At 33.9% G+C, this 23,717-nt stretch overlaps 1 protein-coding gene across 6 annotated transcripts in view; it reads left to right on the plus strand.

The window, feature by feature from the left end:
* Positions 1-23,717, plus strand: part of pard3aa (par-3 family cell polarity regulator alpha, a) — a 560,621-nt gene that overhangs the window by 4,830 nt on the left and 532,074 nt on the right. The window lies entirely within an intron of this gene.

The raw sequence follows: 23,717 nt of genomic DNA on the forward strand, positions 1-23,717 counted from the left end.
TTGTTAAATGTAACAAAATATAGACGGTACAAAAATGATGTAAATTATGACTATCCTCAATTAAAATGTTTAATTACAATTAATCTCATTTTTAGTAGCACATTTAGTTCCTTGTTAAGAAAAAGAAATGTACATAATAGGCTTTTGTTTAATTATTAGGTACATTTATGACCAATTTCTTGTGGTGTTACTCAAAGCATCTGCTAAATTTAAATGTATGTATTAAATTAATTGCATGTATTAACACTAACTTTGGCTAGAGTAAAAATACGAACAATTATTATTATTTTTTTTTTTGCATTTAGAATTAGAAATTATTTGGATTATGTAAATACATTTTTTTTTTGCTTTTTTTGAGAATAAGAGTTTTGTTGCAATATGGTAAAATTTACAACATGGGGGATGGAAAAACATTAACAATACACTAAAAAATGCTGGGCTAAAAACAACCCAAGTTGGGTTGAAAATGTACAAACCCAGCGAATCGGTCATTTTAACCCAGCAATTGGGTTGTTTTAACCCAGCGGTTGGGTTAAATGTTTTCCCAACCTGCTGGGTAGTTTTATTTAACTCAACTATTTTTTAACAATTACTTTATTGCTTGCTTAAAATGAACCCAAAGTATGTTGGAAATTAACATTTATTAATATGTTTAACAAATGAAAATGTGTAAGTTTAATTAATAATAATTAAACAATAAACATTTATTAAATTGCTTATTATAAATGTTCTCCTTTTGATTATTATTGTTGCCTCTAGTAATTATTTGTCTGATTTTTAATTTCTAACCTATTTTTGGGTTCATTTTAAGCCATATAAATGGTTGGGTTAAATAAAACTGTCACTCTAAAAAATGTTTGGTTAAAAACAACCCAAGTTGGGTTGAAAATGGACAAACCCAGCAATTGGGTTGTTTTAACCCAGTGGTTGGGTTAAATGTTTGCCCAACCTGCTGGGTGGTTTTATTTAACCCAACTACTGATTAAAAATGACTATATGGCTGGCTTAAAATGAATAGGTGAGAAATTAAAAATCAGACACATAATTACTAGAGGCAACAATAATAATCAAAAGGTGAACATTTATTAATAAGCAATTTAATAAATGTTTATTGTTTATTATTCATTATCTTATTAATAAATGCTCATTTATTAAACATATTAATAAATGTTAATTTCCAGCATATTATGGGTTAATTTTAAGCAAGCAACAGTTGAGTTAAATAAAAACTACCCAGCACGTTGGGCAAACATTTAACCCAACCACTGGGTTAAAACAACCCAATTGCTGGGTTTGTCCATTTTCAACCCAACTTGGGTTGTTTTTAACCCAGCATTTTTTAGAGTGTACGTTGGGTAAACATTTAACCCAACTGCTGGGTTAAAACAAACCATTCGCAGACCCAATCCATTTTCAACCCAACTTGGGTTGTTTTTATCCCAGCATTTTTAGAGTGTAATGTCACAGTACAAAAAATATTTAAGGTTAAAAAAAACTATATATTTGACCCGAGCTCATTTTGCGCTGCTCTTGTAACTGCCTGCAAAGCGTAAAGAGAAGGAAAAGGCTGAGATGAATAATACATAGCTCAGAAATTTCTTGGTATGAAACTTACGATATTGCCTGTGAAGCAGAAGTGCCATAGCAAAATAGCTGCTTATTGTGACTTGATGTGACTCTTCCGCTCAAGGTTAAATTATTTGTGGTGCTTTGAACTTTGCGAGCCCCTGTTGCTCTCAAATAACGGAAGCACATGCAATAGATCAGACATCAACCCTGCTGTCACGTCCTGCAGAGTCATACGGCTGTAATTAAGCACAGGTCCACACAAAACCATACATTGTGTTTATGAGACTTGCATACATCTGGATGTCTATTGCTGAAAGGGAAACGCAATAATTGCAGATGAACTTTGACCTTCAGATCAGAAATCTATCCTTTTAGAGGCTTCTTTGTAGAGAGGAGCTTAATTTCTGAAATACTAGCTTTACGACTTCATACATCCTCTAAAAATGACCTTGATGTTTGTTAAAGTGGCTCAGAAAAGTGAAGCACTACTAGCTTATTTGCTTGATGTTTTGTTTGTTTGCAATGACAAATACTCCTTATGGCCACTTTACTCATTCCGACCTTCTGCAGAAGCAAACAATTTGGAAATAACAGGAACTCATTTGCTTGTAAGAACATGTAGGAAGGAGGAATATCTATAAGAGGTGGCGTTTATTATGTTTAATGACTAATAACTGGACTAAAACCTTTGATCTGTTTTCAAGTAGCACATTAAATACTCACATTAAGCCAAGACAGATCAGTCTGCGAGATAATGTCGAGGAAGAAGTTTTATATGTGTGTATTGTTACGTAAAACTGAACATGTTGCGGCTAGAAGTCACTTTAAAGTGAACTTTTCCTATTTAAGATGGACTGGAATGACAGAAGCCATGATGCTCAGTCCTCTAGCACTGAGTTTGTACTATTTTGTACCTGGTATCAAATGTTAATGTGACTGTTTCTGTCTTTTCTCAACATTAGATTAGTTAATGTGTGCTGAATTGTATTGGCATCCACTGTTTATTTGCTTACTTTGATTATTATTTTTTCCTTTCATTGGCAGTGTAACATATTTCATCCTGGAGTTAAGATCAAGGTTTGCCAGCAGTTTATAGTAATGGAGGACAAGTATGGATTTCTAATTGGTTGATGGCAAAATGTAGAGAGATTGGTGACTCAATTGTAATCTATTACTTCTGCACAATATAATTATTGCAAATGAGATGTGCACAAAATTGCAGAAATACAATGTGAATTTTAGACACTTTAAAAATTAACTTGTAATTTGTAATAAAAAAATGTCATAACTTGTGAAACAGCAGACTTTTCTGTGGTGACATATCATGGATTTCTCCAATCATTTAGTTTGCTTAAACTCAGATCTGCTTCCATTTAATCAACAAATGACTGATTGAACCGATTGATGTCCCCGCCCTTATTTTTTTCTCCAATAATCCATTTCACTTGGATGTACGTCATAATACTGTGAGTCAGATCTGTCACTACTTGCATTTCATTGCACTTTAAAACTAAGGTAGGCAGTTTTGGAGAGGCTAGCAAATGCAAGCTAGCTTTAAAAGCAAAAGATCCCACCCTCCCTTCAAAACGACTCCAAAGCCATGCCGCCTCCAAAACACATGAACACACACTGCAAAGCGTCACAAGAGATGACGTTAAATGACCTCATGTCTCAAAGCACATAATATTACAATAATAATGAACATAAACAACTTACAGAGCTCTAGTTGTACCACCTGACTGCTGCTGATTAATTTCAGCGTTGATAGTGAGGAACATCACTGGTTGCCATCTCTTAATTACGTTACACTGTAAAACTCTGTAAGTTCAGAATACTCAAAACATTTAAGTAAACTAACTCATTTTTTTAAGTTAGTAGAACTTAAAATTTTTGTGACAAGTGGGGCGGGTCCGAGAGCTGTGGAAGCGGAGCAAGGCCAGTGTGGTGCACAGGTGTCTCTCATTAACAATCACGTCAATGGCATCCCTTCGCTTCCAAAGTTCTCAGCCTCGCCCAACTCATCATAACGTTGATTACATAGTTCATTTACATTCAGATCTTGGTTAAATGTTAGTTAGCAAATAACACATGCTATTATAACAATCAAAGAGACTGTCATTAAATACTTGCATGTATATAATCAAACAACATGCAGTTTACGTGGTCTTAAAAGTTTTGCAGCCCATCCTCAACTTAACCACAGGCTCTACTCTTCACCACAACGGTGATCCTATAGAACTAACTAACATAACAGAACCCCTGTAAATTTCAACATAACACAACTTATGTCTCCCTATTTTAATCTTGTCAAAAACACAGGAGTTTTTGAAAATTCTTGCCAGGGTGTGATTTTTTTTTTTAGAAACTCTGTTTACAGCGTTGTCGTGTAGACGATGAAATCTGAGATTTTGGCTTGTGACATCGGAACTTGAATCGGTATTAACCTTTTTTCCAGGCTTCTGAATGGCCAACATTGCTTTACAGTTAGGGTTATATCGCCACCTGTTGGTTTTGCATGCTCTTGACAGCGCTTCATTGCATGCTTTTGCGTTTTCATGTGGACGGAGGAAAAACTTGTTTAGAAAAATGTGTAAGTGTGGACTAGGCCTCAATCATTTTAAGTTCAGCTTACTACAGTCAAATTAAGTTCACACAACTTTTTTTCTATTAAAGGTGCAATATGTAAGAATTTTGCAGTAAAATATCCAAAAACCACTAGGCCAGTGTTATATATTTTGTTCACTTGAGTGCTTACAATATCCCAAATGCTTGCAACTATTTGTAAATCGTGAGGAAATTCCAATTTAAGTCGCATGTCAATTGTGTCATACTCGCGTTACCCTCGGTTTCCGGTTTTATGTTATAGAAACCATGGAAACACCAAATATGCTTTAGTATTTACATGTTTTAATAGGCAAGGGAACAATTTTTTTGATATATATTTATAGACAGAAAATGAATTATTGTCCTATAGCTCAACACGTTTATTCTTATAGTTTAAATCTGATTTTCTTGATTTTTTGCGAGTACCATGCTTTACCATGCCTCAGAGAAAAACACTATTTTGTCAAGTAGCTAACATAGCATAATCAGATGCAACTTTATTTATAGTACCAGTAATACAAATTTTCTCCATCATACTATACGTTTTAAAATTAATTGCATGCCATTTATCAACACAACCCACCCAGCATTTAATCTGATATTGTAAAATGGATCTATCTTACTGCAGTGTGTAACAGTGTCTCAAAGCAGCCGCCGAGCGAACGCACAGAGTAACGTTATAACATCATTTTCAACACTCTCAAATGTATCTAATATGATAAACAGAGCTGCGTTACCTCATACTCATGACCGGAAAAGCAGCGACGGCGACTGTGGCGTAATAAAAGTTCCGCTGCTCGCTCCTGCTCTGCTTCATACTACAGTAACGTTATTAATCACATCCATGAACATGATTTCGTCCCGTGTCCTATCCCTATTCTTTTGCACCATCTGTTGCGGTCAAGACCACATGTCCCAAGATTCCATGCTCAAATTTGGCGTCATCAAGCTACGCCTTTGTTTTGAATAGGCCTCTAGCAACCTCTAGTGGACAGAAATCCTACATACTGCACCTTTTTAAGTACAATGAACTTTCATTGTTCTTTGAGTGAAACAAACTCATGTTTGGTTTTACGAGATTGCAGATGAGATACATTTTTATAATATTTTGACCACTTCTATTATTGATTGTTATATTGGTTGAAATTCTCTTCACATCCTGATAGCAAACTGTTTATGAAAATCATTGCTTATCCTAGCTGTAAAAAAGAATACCCCCCCCTCCTTTTTTTTCTTTCTTTTTCTTATGATTTTGGTTTTATAGATATTTCATGACTGTTTTCCTCAGAATTAGCATCATACACTTTTAACATCAAAGGTTTTTATTGGCATCAATGGTTCCATGAAGAACCTTTAACATCTATGGAACCTTTCCATTAAGAACTTTTCAGTAACAGATTCTTTGGGGAACCAAAAATGGTTCACTTGGAAAATCCCCATTTGGAACCTTTATTTTTAAGAGTGCAGCCGTCTGTAAGTGATTTGTGTCGATCCCAGTCTTTCAGCGGTGAGGATGGGTGTGATGTCTGGGAATTAGCGCAGAAAGTATTGTTAGGTCTTTTGTCGATACAAGCAAACCAGACAGAATTTAGGTCTGTATAAATCCTGAACGCTCAAGACATTCAAGGGGAGATTTACTCCCTTTTTGCACCAGATTAACAGAGTTCATTCAAACATGTCATTCATAACTGTTAGTCATAAGTACAGTAGCTTTTGTTGAACTTTTGTTCTCTACTAAAAAAAAAGTACTGGGTTTGGAACAAAATGATGAATAAATGATAACAGAATATAATTTTTTGGGTGAATGATCCCTTTAAAGGTCATTGGTAGAGGAGTGACCTGTTTCATCCAACATTAGCAACCTAATCTATATCTATATTTGCATGTCTGTGCATTTGCATTCATAAGGAGGATGTCAAAGGCTTGTGGTCTGTTTGTTGAGCGGCGTCTCAGCCACTGTGAATTCATTCTCCATGTGGGGTCTGTGGATCTGTTGCACTGGACAGGCGTGACAGACCCCCTGTAGTCTCTGTTTGTCCACCCATTAAGCAGGGCCTCATAGTGCCGCCCCTTCTGCGTTCACCCTGTGGCATTATAATGCTCAGAGAGAAACCCACATCACTCATCCTTCCTTTGCTTGACACTGTTTCCCGAGTGACCAATTATCACTTTCCGTCTCGCTTTAGCAACTGAAATAAAGGAAGGGGAAATTGTAGGTGAACATAACTGAAGGATGTGGGCTTAGCGAGGATAATGATTAATGGTAGAGCGGGAACAGAGCTTTTCATGGATGGCTGGGCGGTATATTGAATTTTCACAATATATTGTTTTTGTTGGCTGTAATAAAAATAACATTAAAATAACTTTAGTAACACTTTTGTTTAGGGTCCAATTCTCACTATTAACTAGTTGCTTATTAGCATGCATATTACTAGGATATTGGCTGTTTATTAGTAGCAGATATTAATGCCTTATTCTGCATGACCTTATCCTACATCCTATAATCCTACCCAATATTTATCCTTAACCCTCCGGAGTCTGAGGCTGATTTGGGGCTTGGAGAAGTTTTGACATGCCCTGACATTTGTGCTTTTTTCAGTTGTTCATAAACATATAAATGACAAAAGTGTCATTACACTGTATTCAGCACAAACTAGGCTACAATAATATGTGAGGAACATGTATGTACATGTTTGTATTTTTGAAGGAATAATGTTTATGCATGGTTATTGAAAAAACAAAAAAATAAGACTAAAATAAGGCCAAAAAAAGTATATTAAACCTGTGTTCACAAGACTTCTGGTTATTGGAGGTTGTAGACTAATTTTGCTTCAGAATTCTGTAAAAATTATGCTGCCTACTCCTTCATATAAAACAATATATTGATTTAGTTTTTGTAAGACACTTTTTGTCAAGAAACACAGTATGCGTGGAGGCGTGAATCACCACTGAATAATGGGCCATTTACACCTGAGAAGACAAAAGAATCACATAATAATGACCTGAAATGACTTGCATATTAATGAGGCCTTTCAGTCAGGTAGGCTGTGAAAAAAACCCTCTGTAATAATGTCTCAGCTCATCATAAACAGCAATACTGTCAAATATTATTACAATTTAAAATAATGGTATTCTATTATATTCTTTAATATATAATGTATTTCTGTGATGCAAAGTGTCTGAACAATTATGTTACCTCTATGGCATTTCATATAGGCTTTTAGCTTAAAAGCATGCACATTTGGAGAAATATTGATGGATTCTTATATATTTATGTCAATTTTCTATACTGAGAAGTAATATTTATTGTCATTACTATGAGTGCTGGATACTGTGTTTTCAATTCATACTTGCAGCCGGAGGGCGCTCTGGACACCTTTAGACCACAAATTCATATAAAGAAGAAAAGTAACTAGGAACTAACGGCATGTCTTCTAGAGATCGCTAACCATTGCTTTAACATCCAAATAAACACTTTTCAAGACAATAAATACACGATTGAGACGATGTATGCATGTATTGCCTCAGAATTTGCGTCTGGATAGCGCTGGCTCTGTGGGCGTGGCCGCATTAGCGGGTAATGAGCTGAATCACAGACTTCTGACATGGCTCTCTTTTCATACAGATTACATAAACACAGAATGTTTGTTTTACAACGTTTCTTTAGACATAAGTGTCATTGTCATTAGTATTCATAAATTACAGTTCATTTTCTGAGAACTATCAGATTGGACTTCGTTCAGAGGGAGAGGAGAGATCACGCATCATGTTAGTTTTCTTTATTTTACAAAAAGCACAACATTGTGTTTTTACTCTGAGTGTATACAAATAAAAGAAGACATTCTATAGTTTCAATTGATATATTACTTATGTCTCTATGACAAGAAATGACGGAGTATTTTAAGTCTGTTTTGCTGCAATGTGAAAAAAATCCTGCAAAACGCGCCGGCGCGTTTTCAGACCTCAGGGAGTTAATAACTTACTAACTATTTATAAGCAGTAATTAGGAGTTTATTGAGGCAAAAGTGTGACCAAAATGTGACCAAAACTTTAAATTTAAATGAAATGTAAATGAAATCCCCTGCCATATTTAGAGTTTCCTAAATGTTGTGTCTCTGTCACACAGCAGTTTTGACTAGCGAATATGTGAGCATTAAGAGATTATTTAATCTTCTGAACATCACTTGCAAAAATGAACTCGTTAGGGTTTATAAGTTTTATAAGTCACCATGAAATCATTTTATGGAATATTGCAGTATTTATATTAAATCATTTATCCGTGCACTTTTTTTTTTTTTTATAATTCACATGTCTCTTAATTTTTAATCGGAATAACTTCCAGCGACATCTCTGATGACGTGTTTACTGATGCAAGGGTGGGGCAACCTGTCACTCACATTAGATTCACCAATAGCAAACCACTACCATCCAATCAATTCATGGACAAAATCAAGTCATGCCCAACATTTGTTCTTGTTCCAGAAGCCGTTATAATCAGATATACGACAAAGTAGGGAAGAAAAAATGCTTCTGTTTCAATTTATCATTTCAAAACTCCAGCAGTCCCTGGAATCATTATTCAAAAATCAGTGCAACTCTTTGAGTGATGTTTTTCATGTTAATGTTGCTGTAAAAGAAAAATAATATTGTTAAATATCTTTAACAATATTATTTGTAATATTATTAGTTTTAGATATGCCTTTTTTATTATGTTTATTGTTATTAAATATCATTCTCCCTTTTCTAAATGAAAAAAAAAATATATATATTGTGGAAAACATGGCTTGATTATTTTAAACTTTTTTTTTTTTTTACTGCTTTTTACTTTTTACATTAAATCTACTGGCAAAATTAGATCAGAAAAAAAAACTTTAAATGCATAATATTGTGATATTTAATAAATAAAATATTTTTATTTTTACACACAATAATTGGCCAATACAAAACTGTTTTTTTGAGATTTTAAATATTTAAAAAGTCTGAAAAATGTAATGTGATAATATAATAATATTTTTAGCTATATTGTCCAGTTCTCAAGGATTAGTTCACTTCAGAATTAAAATTTCCTGATAATTTACCAGACTGTCCTCCCCCCAAAAAATGACCCTATAGGTCGTTTTTCAAGCACCTTATTTCGACCTATGTTTACGTTTTAATGTCATGCGCCCTCTAGCTGCCGTAAAAATAATGACAGTGTCGTGTTACGTCTGTCGTCATGAAAAGACGTATGACTGTCGTTACCAATCAAAATGCGTGTTCATTTAAATGCATTGTGTTTTTACACCATTTGTCCTATTTCCATTTAACAAAACTAATTTCTTTATTAACGACTACACCCATCCCTAAACCTACCCTTAGTGATTTATAGTGCATACACACTTTATGAGCACATGCGTTCCCTGGGATCAAACCCATGATCGCATGATCACATGATTGTATATTGTTATATATTGCAATGCTCTGCCAATTGAGCAATGCGAAACCCAAAATATGACGCAGATAAAAGGGAACAATGCATTAAAATCAAAGTGTCCTGCTGTCGACACGGGCGCAACTTTAGCAAACGCTCATATGGGTCGTATTTCAGGGAAGTGACAAACGACCTATATTGGCGTACTGGTTGGAGAACATGTCATTTACTCACCCCATGTCATCCAAGATGTTCATGTATTTCTTTCTACGTCACGTGTGACCTCTCCAACATGATTACGCAATGCGTGGCACATCGCAGATCAGTGCAAGACAAGCATTTGTGGTTAAAAAATCTATAAATTTTAATGTTTTTTAGAAAATGATCATTTCGCTAGATAAGACCCTTATTCCTTGGATGGGATCATTTAGAGCCCTTTGAAGCTGCAGTTTGGACCTTCAACGCGTTGTGCTTCAGTGAAGTGCACTATATGGAGAAAAAACCTGGAATGTTTTTTTCAAAAACCTTAATTTCTTAAGACATGAACATCTTGGATGACATGAGGGTGAGTAAATTATCAGGAAATTTGAATTCTGAAGTGAACTAATCCTTTAGTGTAATGGGAAAGGTGGGTATAAGTGGGAGTGAACTGAGCAGGTACACCAGAGAATCATAAAATGCCGTAACCAGTGATCAGTGCAAGATTACGATATGCAGGGGCAAATATAAGCAGAACTACTGTTTACCAGACAATCGCTCGATATCAACCACAGGGAACTTACTGAGAAGCTGCAAGTACAGACAGTATCAATGAGACCACAGTGTATGTGCCTCCGAAGCTTCTGAGAGTAATTACAGTATCTGCGCCGAGACAGACAATTGTATTTACACGCCAATAAATAATTAGGCCGATCTGTTTCCACTAAAAATAGCCTATAAACATCCTAAAAGATATTTTCACCTTATCAGCAAAACTGCATACATTTGATTTGAATTGTTTAAAACTATTAAAATACTATTTGGTCAGTGGAAATGAATGAAACAACTCTATTCTAAAACCTTTTAACTGAAGTATTTTATATATTATTTTTATATTTATATATAAGTATTTTATTTTGTTTTTATGGATATTTTGATATATTTATTCTAAAACATAAAAAGGATACTGGATGATTTTTATCACTGTAGTGTATTGCACAAATGGCATTTATATTCCATATCTCATATGTTTTCCAATGTCTTGTACCTTTGACGGTGTTAACCATGGTGTCAAGTGGATGGGAAAATGTATGGAAATGATATGCAGATGAGGTTATGCATAGTAAAACTTGGCGTCGTAAGCTCCATATATGGTGATTTCGGGGAGTAGACAGGGTGGAGTACGCACAATCTTCCGCTGAATGGGATTTATAAAGGGATTTAGGCACAGGTTCTGGCGTACGCATGGTTTTATAAATCTGATTTTTTTTTGTGCGTACATAGAATCTAGCTTTTGCGCGTACGTACACTTTTAGGATGAAATCTATGCAACGTTTTATAAATGAGGCCCCTGAACCATATTGAGCACCTGTGGGGCAACCTCAAGAGGAAGGTGGGGAAGTGTCATGTGTCTAACATCCAGCAACTAACCCAGGAAAAACCTGTGCAGTTCTGGTGAATTCCATGCCCAGGAGAATTAAGGCAGTGCTAGATAACAGGGGTGCTCACACAAAATATTGACACTTTGGACAATTTTGACAATAATGGCTGTATGTTGTTAATTTCAGAGGAAAGTAAATCTATAATGGTATACAAGCTGCACATTGTCTACTCTAATGTATATCCAATTTTCATTTCTATATTATTATCCCTTGAGAACATATAATAAAATGGTTGCTGAAATGTGAGGGGTGTACTCACTTTTGTGCTCATTTCACTACAGAGAAATTATTGACATGATAGATGTAGTATTGCTTTACTATCACAGTTCTGTTGCCACTGCACATGTGAGTCTGTTAAAGTCTCTAAAGTGTTTTGTGCCAAACTCTTCCTGGAGGAAAGAGGAACGTGCCTGAAACTTTGATGAGCTGATGTTGTTTTTCCTGATGCAGAACAGCACAACAGAATACAGCTGCACTGTTTGCTTGTGTTCTGAACACTTAGTCACGCTATTGTGAGGGTTGGATAGCAATCTCAGCTGTCATATTCAATCATGACTGCATGCAAAAATGTGTGGGTTTTTATGAATGACCTTCATGCCATAAACAAGCCATTCACTACCGTATCTGTGGGAGAAATATGTACTTGATGTACTACCATACTAATAACAATTTTGCAGTATGCATGCAAACTGTAAATGCAATGCACATTATCCGTATGCAAGAACTACGTGGATGACCTTAATTGCCATAATGACTATAATTATTATTTATTTTTTATTTTTTATTCACAAAATTTGATTAAAAATGCAAAATATTCTTTTTTTTTTGTTTTTGTTGGCCATATAGGTCATAATTATTATATTTATTATTATTATTATTATTATTATTATTTTTAAATTACTACAAATTTGAATTAAAATACAAAATATAACGTAACTTTATTTATTTATTTACTTATTTTTTGTTTTTGTTGGCCATAATTACCATAATATGTATGTGTGTGTGTGTGTGTGTGTGTGTGTGTTATTATTATACATGAATTATTCATAAAATTAATTCATAGTTATTCATAAATATTCATAATTGTCAATTTTTTTTTTCTTTTACCAAAAAGTACTAAAAAATTATTAAATGCAAAGTAAATTTTATGTATGTATTTGTTATTTATTTATTTTTTTGTTGGCTTGACCTTATGACCTTATTTATTTATTGGCCAATAAATTAAATATATATATATATATATATATATATATATATATCTGTCTGTCTGTCTGTCTGTGTTTGAATTATTCATAAATATTCATAATTATTATTTTCATAATTGTATTTAATAAATTTTTAGTAATTTTGTATAAAAAATATAAAGTAATTTTTATTTATTTATTTTTATTTTTTATTTTTGTTGGCTGTAATGGGAATAATAATAATAATAATAATAATAATAATAATAATAATAATAATATTTACGAAATTACACATCACAAATACAGTTTGTTTAAAAATACAAAATAAAAATAACTTTATTTATTTTTATATTTTATTTAACCTTTTTTTTTTTTTGGTTGGCCTTAATGACATCATGGTCTTATTTATTTATTTATTGGCCATAATTATGTTTTACTAAATTACTACAAAATTGGATTTAAAATTTTTCTTTTTCTTTTTTTCTTTATATTTATTTTTGTTGTTTCGTTTTTGCATTCCTGTGTCCTATCTTTTGGCAAGAAAAGTGAAGCATCAACCAGATGATGAACTCAACAGATTAGCCGTTGGTCTGCACATGAGCAGAGATAAAGGATTTAGCATGCTGTCACTGTGGCACAGCTGGTTGGATTATATGCAGGATTTGTTTATGGAGATTACTGTTTTATCTGATGTATTTTGTACAGGCGTATAATCTTCATCCTAAATAATCTCTTTATATTTGATATAATTTCCAATGCAAATCGGACACATATTTTAACAACAGATCCAACAGATTGACATAATCCTATGACAGTATGGCAGTTTTGCTTGTTTCACTTTTTTATTTGACAAATACATTGGTGAAGTAGCAGTTTCCTTTAGGAATCTGAAGTAACCTTGAGTTTCTTCTGCGACTCATTTATCACACAGAAATCCTGCTTTGATGCTGTTAGTATTGATTCTCTGAGTGTTTGTGTGCGTGGGACACTGAGCGTTCCATTGTTAGAGCGCCACGGCAAACAGAAGTCTTTTTAATGAGTAGCAGAGCAAAGGCAAAGTGGCCTTGGTTCAGTGACGGGCGATCAATGGGCGTTACTCTAAAGTAGTTTAAACAAAGTCTGGCTTATTTTGGCGGGAAAAGCAGCCAATCAAGAGACTACTGCTGCTTTCCTTTAGGGGTTTGACTGCTTTGCTTTGTTGGCATAGATATGCTTAGGTAGGTTAATGATTCACAAATGCACAAAACATTTTGCTTTCGGTTACAAAGTTGTCGTTAAACGTAAAGAAAAACTTGTCTTTACTCAGGACCAGAATGATTTGGATTGGTGATGATTTTTGTCCATTAATGATCCAGGATGGGAATCATAAGGAATATAATGAATCTGGTTCCATTCATGATTCTTTTAGTACTTTTGAAGAAGAATTTGTTAGAAAAATAAATAAATTAGAAATCAGCCGTTAAATAAACTACATATGACTCACTAAAAAGAGTCTGTTCATAAAATTCATCATTTTGGAATTGGATGCAGTGTGTTTTTGATTCACTTAAAAGAATCTGCTCCGGAATCGGACATGGTATGCTTTCTATTTGCTAAAAAAACTGTTCATCAAAGATATTAATTCTGAATTTTGTAACAGTATCATTAAAAAGAATCTGTTCATGAGAGTCATTCGTTTGGGGATTCATTAATGTCACTGTAGTAGCCAAAACTGTCCGTCTCTTTCCCATGTCTTTTTCTCTCTTTTCTTCTACATGGGTTCCATAAACAGAAGAAGTGTAGATATGTAAATAATAGATTTGAAATGGCCAGGAGCTTATTTTAGTTGTTCAAATTACTTTCACAGCAGCTTGGCATATCTGAGGGCGTGTTTTGTTTTGATACACCGCCTCCTCTGTGACATGCCCTCCTGCCCACTGTGGCTCCGCCCACCCAGCGATGACTGTGGTTTTCCTGGTGACTCATCAACAGATGCCATTCACGTATTTGTCTGACAGCATTTGCCTTTTCCACTGTTATCCTGTGGAATGTAAATACATGACATATTGAGTAACTTAGAAACTCTCTGGGGGTTTAGCATAGCAAAGACGTCAACAGATCCCACAATGCAGTGGTGTGCTGGGACACGTTCCTCTGGCAGCCTTTACGAGGCCTTTTGAGTTATAATCCGAACAATCCCTGTAACGTTCATCATAAAATGACTGTTATGGATCCCTATTCTACAGTTTTCCACTCTTCTCGGCCCCTCAGTTCAGCCTCACTGTAGCATTTGATTTTGATTCATTGTTTCCTGTTCCTGCTATACTGAGTATGAGGGAGGGGGTTATTCATATAAATACTAATATAATTATATTTATATAAATAATAATATTATATTTTTTTTTTTATTTGGCCCTAAACTAGCTATAGTTGGAATTAAATTACATTTTTGAGATTTTAAGTCTCTTATGCTTACTAAAGCTGATTTTATTTTATCATAAATATTGTGAAATATTATTACAATTTCAAACAACTGTTTTCAATGTGAATATGTTGTAAAATGTAGTTTATTCCTGTGATCAAAGCTGAATTTTCAGCATCATTACTCCAGTCTTCAGTGTCACATGATCCTTCAGAAATCATTCTAATATGCTGATTTAATGCTCAAGAAACATTTATTATTATCAATGTTCAAAACTGTTGTGCTGCTTCATATTTTTGTGGGAATGATTCTTCATGATTCTTAGAACATTTTTTAAATAAATATCTTTGTTTTTATAAATCTCTATTTTTTTTTTATGAATATTTTACTGTCAATTTAATGCATGCTTACTGAATAAAAGTATTAAATTAAGTTAAGTCTGACTGACCCCAAACTTATGAAAAGTATTGTATCTTTAGCCTTTACTGAAAGTTAATCACCACCTTTCTTTCACCGACACTTTACTGAAGAAACTTAAATACACTATTCTTGGAAAGTGCCAGTAATACTTGGCTTCAGAAATGAGAAGTTCTGATTCATGAGGACGTGGACAGTTCAGAAACCACCAGACAGAGTTGATGACTTCTGTAATACCTCCCTTCATCCTTTAGTCTAGTAGAAAAAGACATTTCATGCTTGTCAAGTGTCATCAGCAAGGCGTTCGGAATTGACTGCGCTGCGTAGGCCCGTTTTTGATGACTTTTTATTACAGTATGTTCTTTCCACATAGATCTTATCCCAAAAATCTGCTTTTCCACTTGTTAGATGTACACATTCCTTTGCTGTTGACTAATAGTAATGGAGCAGGAAAGTGGCCATCTCTTACCCAGAGGCCCTCTGCGGCAGGATTTTCAGCACAGAGAGACGAGATATAAACTAGATTTGTACATTCACAGCATTTCTGTTGCTGAACAGTCGAGCGTGATGCTTGCAACACCAAGGGGATGAGTTCAAGTCTCAGGAAAGGATGCATGATAAATATATATGGGTCAATTTTTTAAAATCTTTTTTTAAGGACTACAACAAGCTTCTTCCCGGGTTTGTGACATCACAGACCCTAAAATTCACATAAACTCCGCCCCCAGGAACACACAACAATGGGTGTGAGGCCATGTTGGGCTGCTTTAGAGAAGAGGAAGAGTTGTTGTAGTAGAGTGTTGTTGTCATGCCATCATTTTACACCGGATTGCTTCACAAACGAGGGTCATTTCAACGCTGGATTTGCACAAAAGATTAACATCTTGAATCAACTCCACAGCAACTACATAAATTTATCCACTAACCATTCAGAAACGTCCAGTTTCATTCTAAAAGTTGCAACTTCTTCCTGAATCTCTCCATCAGTATCGACTCCAGTTTGAACTGTTACTGACAATCCTCATTTTGGCTGCGTGAGATTCTACAGTTTTGTTGTTGTTGAGCAACCGAAGCACGAGCTGTTAAAGCTCCGCCCTCTTCTGGAAAGGGGGCTGTGAGAAGCAGCTCATTTGCATTTAAAGGGACACACAAAAACGGCGTGTTTTTGCTCACACTCAAAAAGAGGCAAATTTGACAAGCTATAATAAATGATCTGTGGGGTATTTTGAGCTGAAACTTCAGACACATTGTGGGGACATTGTAAAAGGGGCATTATATGTCCCCTTTAAGATATTTTTTGCCTGTTTTATGGTCCGGCAGGCAAGAAAACGTAAGCTCGATCTGTAACAGCAGACTTCTCGTTTTCGCAGGGTCCATTGCTCGACCATTTCAACTAGATTTGACATTATATGATTGCATTAAGGAGGGTACGGACTTGCATGCTATTTTACAAGATTGTAAACACATCTGTGCGGTCTAGATTTTGCAAGGCAAGAAAGTAATCAAAATGTTAAGTTTTAAACAACATCTGTGCTGTTGTAAATAACATTTCAGGAGCTGTCAGAGCAAATAATCAACAAATCCAGGTATTTTCGCCAAAATCTACCCCGTTACAAGAAAACTATTGCTGCTTTGTTTGCTAAACATTCAGAATCCTGGAATTGATTCCTTAACAGAAATGCGCTTTTTCGTTGCTGTTTTGGGTCAGCACTCCAACAAGCTGTTGTTATGTTTTTTAGGAGTTGCAAAATGATCTCTGTCGAAATGACAGGTCTGCGCCTACAGCAGGGGATGATGTGGACGTGTTGCAGCAGAATTGAAATATTTGGCGAGCGCTGTTCCAGCTTGTCAGACGAGCCCTTGTGGGTGTGATTCCACTTCTTATTGTCAACAGCTTAACCTGCGGTCAGAGGTGCAGTTCTGAGGTGTTTTTCCTTAAGGAAAACCCTGTTTAACTGCTCACCTGTATCTTCGAGCTTTCTTGAGAAACTGCTTCCTCGGGTGAAAGGTCGGTTGATTGAAAAGGCAACACACCCGTGGAGGATTAGAGGTTATTAACTACTGTTGACCTTTTTCAGATCACTAACCCTTGTCAGGAAGAATACCACAAATGAATCACTGTGGTATGTATTTGTCTAGTAGCTTTACTCTTACTTTTGTTTGACTATTTATTATGTAAAGGTGAAATGTAGCTTTTATTTTTAAAAGGGACCTATTATGCCCTTTTTCAAAGTCTTGAGTTTGTTTTTGGGCTCTACTAGAACAGGTTTTCGTGGTTGAATGTTTAAAAAAACACATTATTTTCCCCATATTCTCCATTGTTGCAGGTCCTCTCTTCCCAGTCTGTCAGTAACGCTCTGTTTAATTCCTGTCTCTATGAAGCCCCTCATTTTGAAAAGCACAATGTGTTCTGATTGGTCAGCTGGACCAGTGTATTGTGATTGGCCAAGTACTTAGAGCGTATTTGGGATATGTCCCGCCCCTTACCATAACCGCCAGTTTCAACACACTACTAACTCAACCAGGCCCGGCCCTTTATTTTGCATATGCCTTGTGTGGGAATTATTTAAATGAGGAATCTTGTGACATGTTCGTCCCCGTAAGAAAACTCAAGACTACAATGGAGGCGTTTCAGAGAGTTCAGAAACAGTGCGCAATTATATAAATATATAACTCCTGCTGGATGGATTTTGTGCTTTGGGATTTTGGAGACATTTTTCATGCTGAAAAAGCAATATTATACACTAAAGAAAAATGAAGATGGAAAACTAGCATAATAGGTCCCCTTTTAGGATTTTACCCCCCCTTGGATATATAAAGATGTTTGTTGTAGTTTCACTGTTAGGTTTTTTTCTTTTTTTAGTCTGCTCTCAGTGTCATTGTGTGGTTTAGTGGTCTGGCAGAGTTTCTTTGGTATTAAGACATAAGAACGTAACAGCTTTGGTATTCGAAACAAGAGTAACTTTGTGTGTTCAGTAAGTTCAGTAACACATATAAAGGCCCAAAGGTACATGAAAACATTGCTTGCTCTTTGTTAACAATATAACAGATTTGTAAAATGCCAACCAGCCTGTGGTCGTCATTGGCTGCCTGTGTACTTGTAGCTGAGACTGGAAGAGTTTGGTCAAGAAGATGCTGTTTTCAGTGCTGAGAATCCACTTTGATGGACATCAGAAGGATGAGGACTGATACGGGAAAAAACAATGCCATTGTTACTGTTCGTATCACTGTGTATCAAGCACTGAGGAATATCCGGAGCTGAAATTCAAATATGGGTGTTTGGTTTCTGACGCGCTGTAAGAGACCAATTACAACATCTGACCAATCAGAGCAGAGCAGGCTCTCGGAAAAGGAGGGGTTTAGAGAGACCGTATCTACAAAGTAATCTTTTCAGCATGTAAACCTGTTGTAGGAGACCTCCAGCACAACATTAGGAACCTTTAAAATTGCACAGGGGCACTTTAAATGTACTGTTTAGTCACTAGATTCTGCCTTCATGCAATTAGAGGTTAACTGCAGAGTGAAATATCAGATCTGACTAACAATAGAAGAAAAGTAGATGACCAGAAACAAGATGAATCATGCAGTTATCATTTACAGTATGACTATGGATAAAGCAAATTAATAATGGAGTAAAAAAACATAAATCAAAATTGACCCTGTTTATTTCCTTAATGCATTTGTCCATTATTCCAAAGAAAAAAAAAAGGTTGCACAAAGGTTGCACAAGTTATTAGATAATTTTGTACAATATGCAAATTGCATTAAGTCTGGCTTCATTCTGATTTGAAACAGACACTTTTAATCATCCAATCAGTTCCTGATGGAAATTATAGAGTACTGTCTTATGTTTTCATGTCGAAAAACCTGTTTACTCTCAGTATGGAAATAAAATGGGTTTGGAACGGCAGTTGACTTCTGAATTTTAGAGTTTTCTTCGACCTGCACACTGTAATGAAAATCAGTGTCAGTCCAAACCCATAAAACTTTCATTCTTCTTCAAAACACAAGATTTTTTTTTTTTATGAAACCTGAGAGATTCTGTCCATCCTTTGAAAGTCCATTCCACCAAAACTTTGATGCTTCAAACGGTTCATAAAGACATTGTAAAAGAAATCTATATGAATATCAAGTGGTTTAATCCAATCCTTCTGAATAGACACGGTTGCTTTATATGATGAACAGATTTAATTTAGGCTCACACATAAACACTAATCAACACACATACATATTGCACATCAAATATGGTCAATGGAAACCTCAAGTGTGTGTCAGCAAACTCATTTGAGCGTCTGTTTTCCATATTTGATGGTGGGATTGGCTTTCAATGGAAAGAACAGAAATCTCTCAGGTTTCATTAAAAATAGCTTCATTTGTGTTTTGAAGATGAATGAAAGTATTATTGGTGTGGAATTGAATAACATCAGGGTCAGTACATTTCTTTTTAAAATAATTTTTCATGACAGCGTGCAGATCAAAGAAAACTCAAAAATTCTGAACTTTCAAGTCAGTTTCTACTGTCGTTTTACTTCCATAATGTGGCACTTCAGAGTAAAACAGGTTATTCAATAAAGAAAACGCAGGATTCAGATTTTTGTCTTTCATCTGCGCTCATTTGTATACATGAAGCTTCTTTTTGGTTTAGTCCTACGGCGGCAAGCTGCTAATGAATTGTGGAAAATTAAAATAAACCTCCAAACAGCTGTGGTAATCATGAACTGATGTGTTTGTGTGTCAGTCACCTGAGTGTGTGTGTGTGAGATAATATTAGGTGGTATTTATGATGATGGCAGTGTGAGTTATGGCAGCACTTTCATCTGTTTATTCTGCATACAAATGTCACTGGAGGTTTCCCTCATTACAATCTTGCTTCCAGGAAAGTCTTACATCATAGTTATGGTTGTATTATTAAAGTAACTTGAAGCAGATTTCAGCTGAAGAAGGTTGTGTTGTGTGTTCTTGACCCTGTGGTGACCCTGCAGGTTTTGACATTATTGATGTGTTGGGGCTCCTGTGTATCTGACGGGCTCAGAGAATTTACCCCTCACCCACTCACACTTTGTCCTTTTAGAAGATCGACCTCAAGGCTCTTCTATCTTCTTCTACAGTCAGTGTCAAAGAATTCCACTTCCTGTGTTCATTTCCAAGCAATGGAAGTTGCTTATCCTCACTAGAAATTGTTATGGTTATATTATGTGTAATATATAAATGTATATTATTTATTTAATAATAATTTATTTATTTATTTTAATAATTATTTATTTATTTTGTTTTTATTAATGTATTTATTTTTCTTTAATATTTATTTATTTTTATTTGTAATAATTATTTATTTATTTTTATTAATTATTATTTTCTGTAACATACCTAAACACAAAAAATATTTTATTTTATTTTATTTTATTTTATTTTATTTTGTTTCATTTTGTTTTGTTTTTATTTTTTTATATTTATTTATTTATTTATTTATTTTATTTTAACCAAATTGGTATAAAAGGAAACTCTGTAAAATCAACAACATTTTGGGATTTGGATTTGGATTTATTTTATCATAATAAAATGTATCATACTTGTGTGTGTGTGTGTGTGTGTATGTATGTATGTATGTATATATATATATATATATATATATATATATATATATATATATATATATATATATATATATATATATATATATATATATATATATATATATATATATATATATATATATATATATATATATATAATATTATAATATTATAATTTAATTTATATTTTTATTAATATTTTGAATTAGCTTTTTTTATATTTTCATTTTAAGTTTTAGTAATGCTATGTTCTTGTCATTTTTTTATTTGTGTTAAATTTCTGTATAGTTTTATTTTTTATTTCAGTTTTAGTTTACCTAATTTTTATATTTCAGCATTATTTCAGTTACCAAAGCAGCATTTTTAATTTATTATTATTATTTTTAAGTTTACGTTTTTCATTTAATATTTATATATTATATTTTTTAGCTTGATTTCAATCACTAAAAAAATATTTAGATTAACAATTATTTTTGTTTTAGTTAACAATAGCAACACTGATCTATCCATGAGCGACAGCAGCTGGCACGAAAGACAAATTAGTCCTGCTTTGGTGTAAAAGGAGATGATGGTTTGGGACAAGTGTCAAGTGTATCATTTCTTTAGGCTCAGTTTTCATGTGTATCTGGATGGATCCCTGGAGTAATGAAACAGATTAATACTGTTTATACTCAGTGTTAGTCTGCTGAAACGCACTGCCAGAAGTCTCATATTGGTTTCTCATTGTCATTGTTCACTTTATTTCTCCTGGTCTGGATTCTATTCACTCATCAAATGAAATCATTGTTATTGTGTCAAGTTAAGGACTTTCTGTAGCTGTTGGCCAAATTCTTCCTGTTATTCTCCCAATTTTCTGTTCATACATGCAAGACTTTACCTTGTTTGTACTTTATAATATATTTTTCTTCATGACTGATAGTTGTCATTTAACTAATGACCTGATTCAACAGGAATGTGAAGAAAATACTCAGCATAATGCTGTATTTCTCATTTTAGACACCTTGTTTGTCATCTAACGGAAGGTCAAATAAAGGGGTTTTCCGTGGGTGGCACAGTTTTCACACCGGTGCTAATGAAGTTTTCAGGTGGGCCTGAGAGATGTTTAGGATTCTAGAATATAAAATAACAGATTTACATTCAGAGTTGGTCCTCTCAGGAATCTGTTTCTTAATAATTACATCTAAAACATTTTTGAAATAAATGAATTTATCCTATGATTTTATGTATCTATTTAATAATAATTTATTTATTTTTATAATAATATTTTTTATAATAATTATTGATTTTTTATTTTAATAATAATTAATTTTATTTTTAATAATTAATTTTTATTTTTAATAATAATAATATTAATTAATTTTTAAATTTGTAATAACTTAATTATTTATTTTTTATAATTTATATTTTATTTCATTTTAAATTATATATAATATATATATATATATTTTTTTTATTACTAATCTGCCATTTTCTGTAACATTCCTGAACACCAAATTATTTTGTTTTGTTTTGTTTTGTTTTGTTTTATTATTTTATTTTATTTTATTTTATTTTATTTTATTTTATTTTATTTTATTTTATTTTATTTTATTTTATTTTATTTTATTTTATTTTATTTTATTTTATTTTATTTTATTCACAAAATAAAATATTAATAAATATTTTCAAACTTTTTGCATAATTTGCTTGATTGGAAATGACACCCAGTAAAAATATATTATGCACACAATTGATGTTTACCTTGATTTTTCAAGCATGGTCTTCACTGTCACCTTTTTTGTCTTTTGGTAACTAAGTGCATTGACTTTTAAACACTTTATTGCATATTTGGAAAATAAAGATTGACATAAACAATTTTCATGCAATAAATATCAAAATATTTCGCTTCCCTCTTTGTAAGTAATAGGTTTATGATGGGATTTCATATTTTGGCATTAAAAGTAGTAAAAGTTAATGATGAAAAAAGTTTCCAAGACAGTTTTATGGCAATCTGTTATAAAAAAAAAAAGAACCCTCTGGGCCATAAAAAAGCCTGTAGTTGAAGAAACACCCAGTTATCCCTTTAATCTGAAGCCAAATGTATGGATGCAATTTGCCAGTAACGTGTTCATACATTTAGTAATGTGTAGAGACAGCCCTGTCCTTCAGGAGTCTGAAGCTGAATGTTTTATCATTATGCAAGTGTTTGCTTGCTAAGGACTTTTCAGTGTTTTGTTTGCATTGCACTGACCATAACCTGACCTGTCACATGCTGAAACCATCTCAGCATGCCAGATCACAGGTATTTTAATGTTATTATGATTATACATTACATTAAAATAACTTGGTGTACTACAGTAGTCAACATTTGAAGTGGATCATAAGGACAAATTTGATGAAAGGTTTTGATCCTCAAATGTTCACTACTATATTATACTTATGAATAGAAAGAAATAAAGATGCCATCCCCCATTTGTTCACGCTTCAGAAGCCATTATCCTGTTTTTCCAGGTTGTATTCCCTGAAGTGAGAAGCCTGATCCCTCAGCGGAGTGGGACGGCCGTGGAGAGCGTTAATTGATGTCTGCTCTGCTGTGGGAGGTCGGAGAACATCTTGTCACTGATAGGAGATGAAAAAAGACAAGGATGTTTTTCAGAATAGGATAGACCTCCCTGATAGGAGACTCACTGGCTAAACTTGACGCATCGGCCTGTGTACAATAAATATGTCTGAGCTCACTAAGGTTATCTGTGATGAGGGTGGATATGTGTGCTCTTTGTACATCTTGTAGTTTTTCATCCGTTCTTTCATGCTGAACCTCTCAGTATTGTATACATGGCTGTACTGATTCTGTGGCTGACATGCTGCACAATATTCACATTATGGATCAATTGGAATTGCAAGTGTTGTGAAAACATTTGTTAAAGGTTTGAGAGGGAA

This window comes from Chanodichthys erythropterus, chromosome 23, assembly GCF_024489055.1.
Source record: "Chanodichthys erythropterus isolate Z2021 chromosome 23, ASM2448905v1, whole genome shotgun sequence".
In the NCBI taxonomy this organism is placed as follows: domain Eukaryota; kingdom Metazoa; phylum Chordata; class Actinopteri; order Cypriniformes; family Xenocyprididae; genus Chanodichthys; species Chanodichthys erythropterus.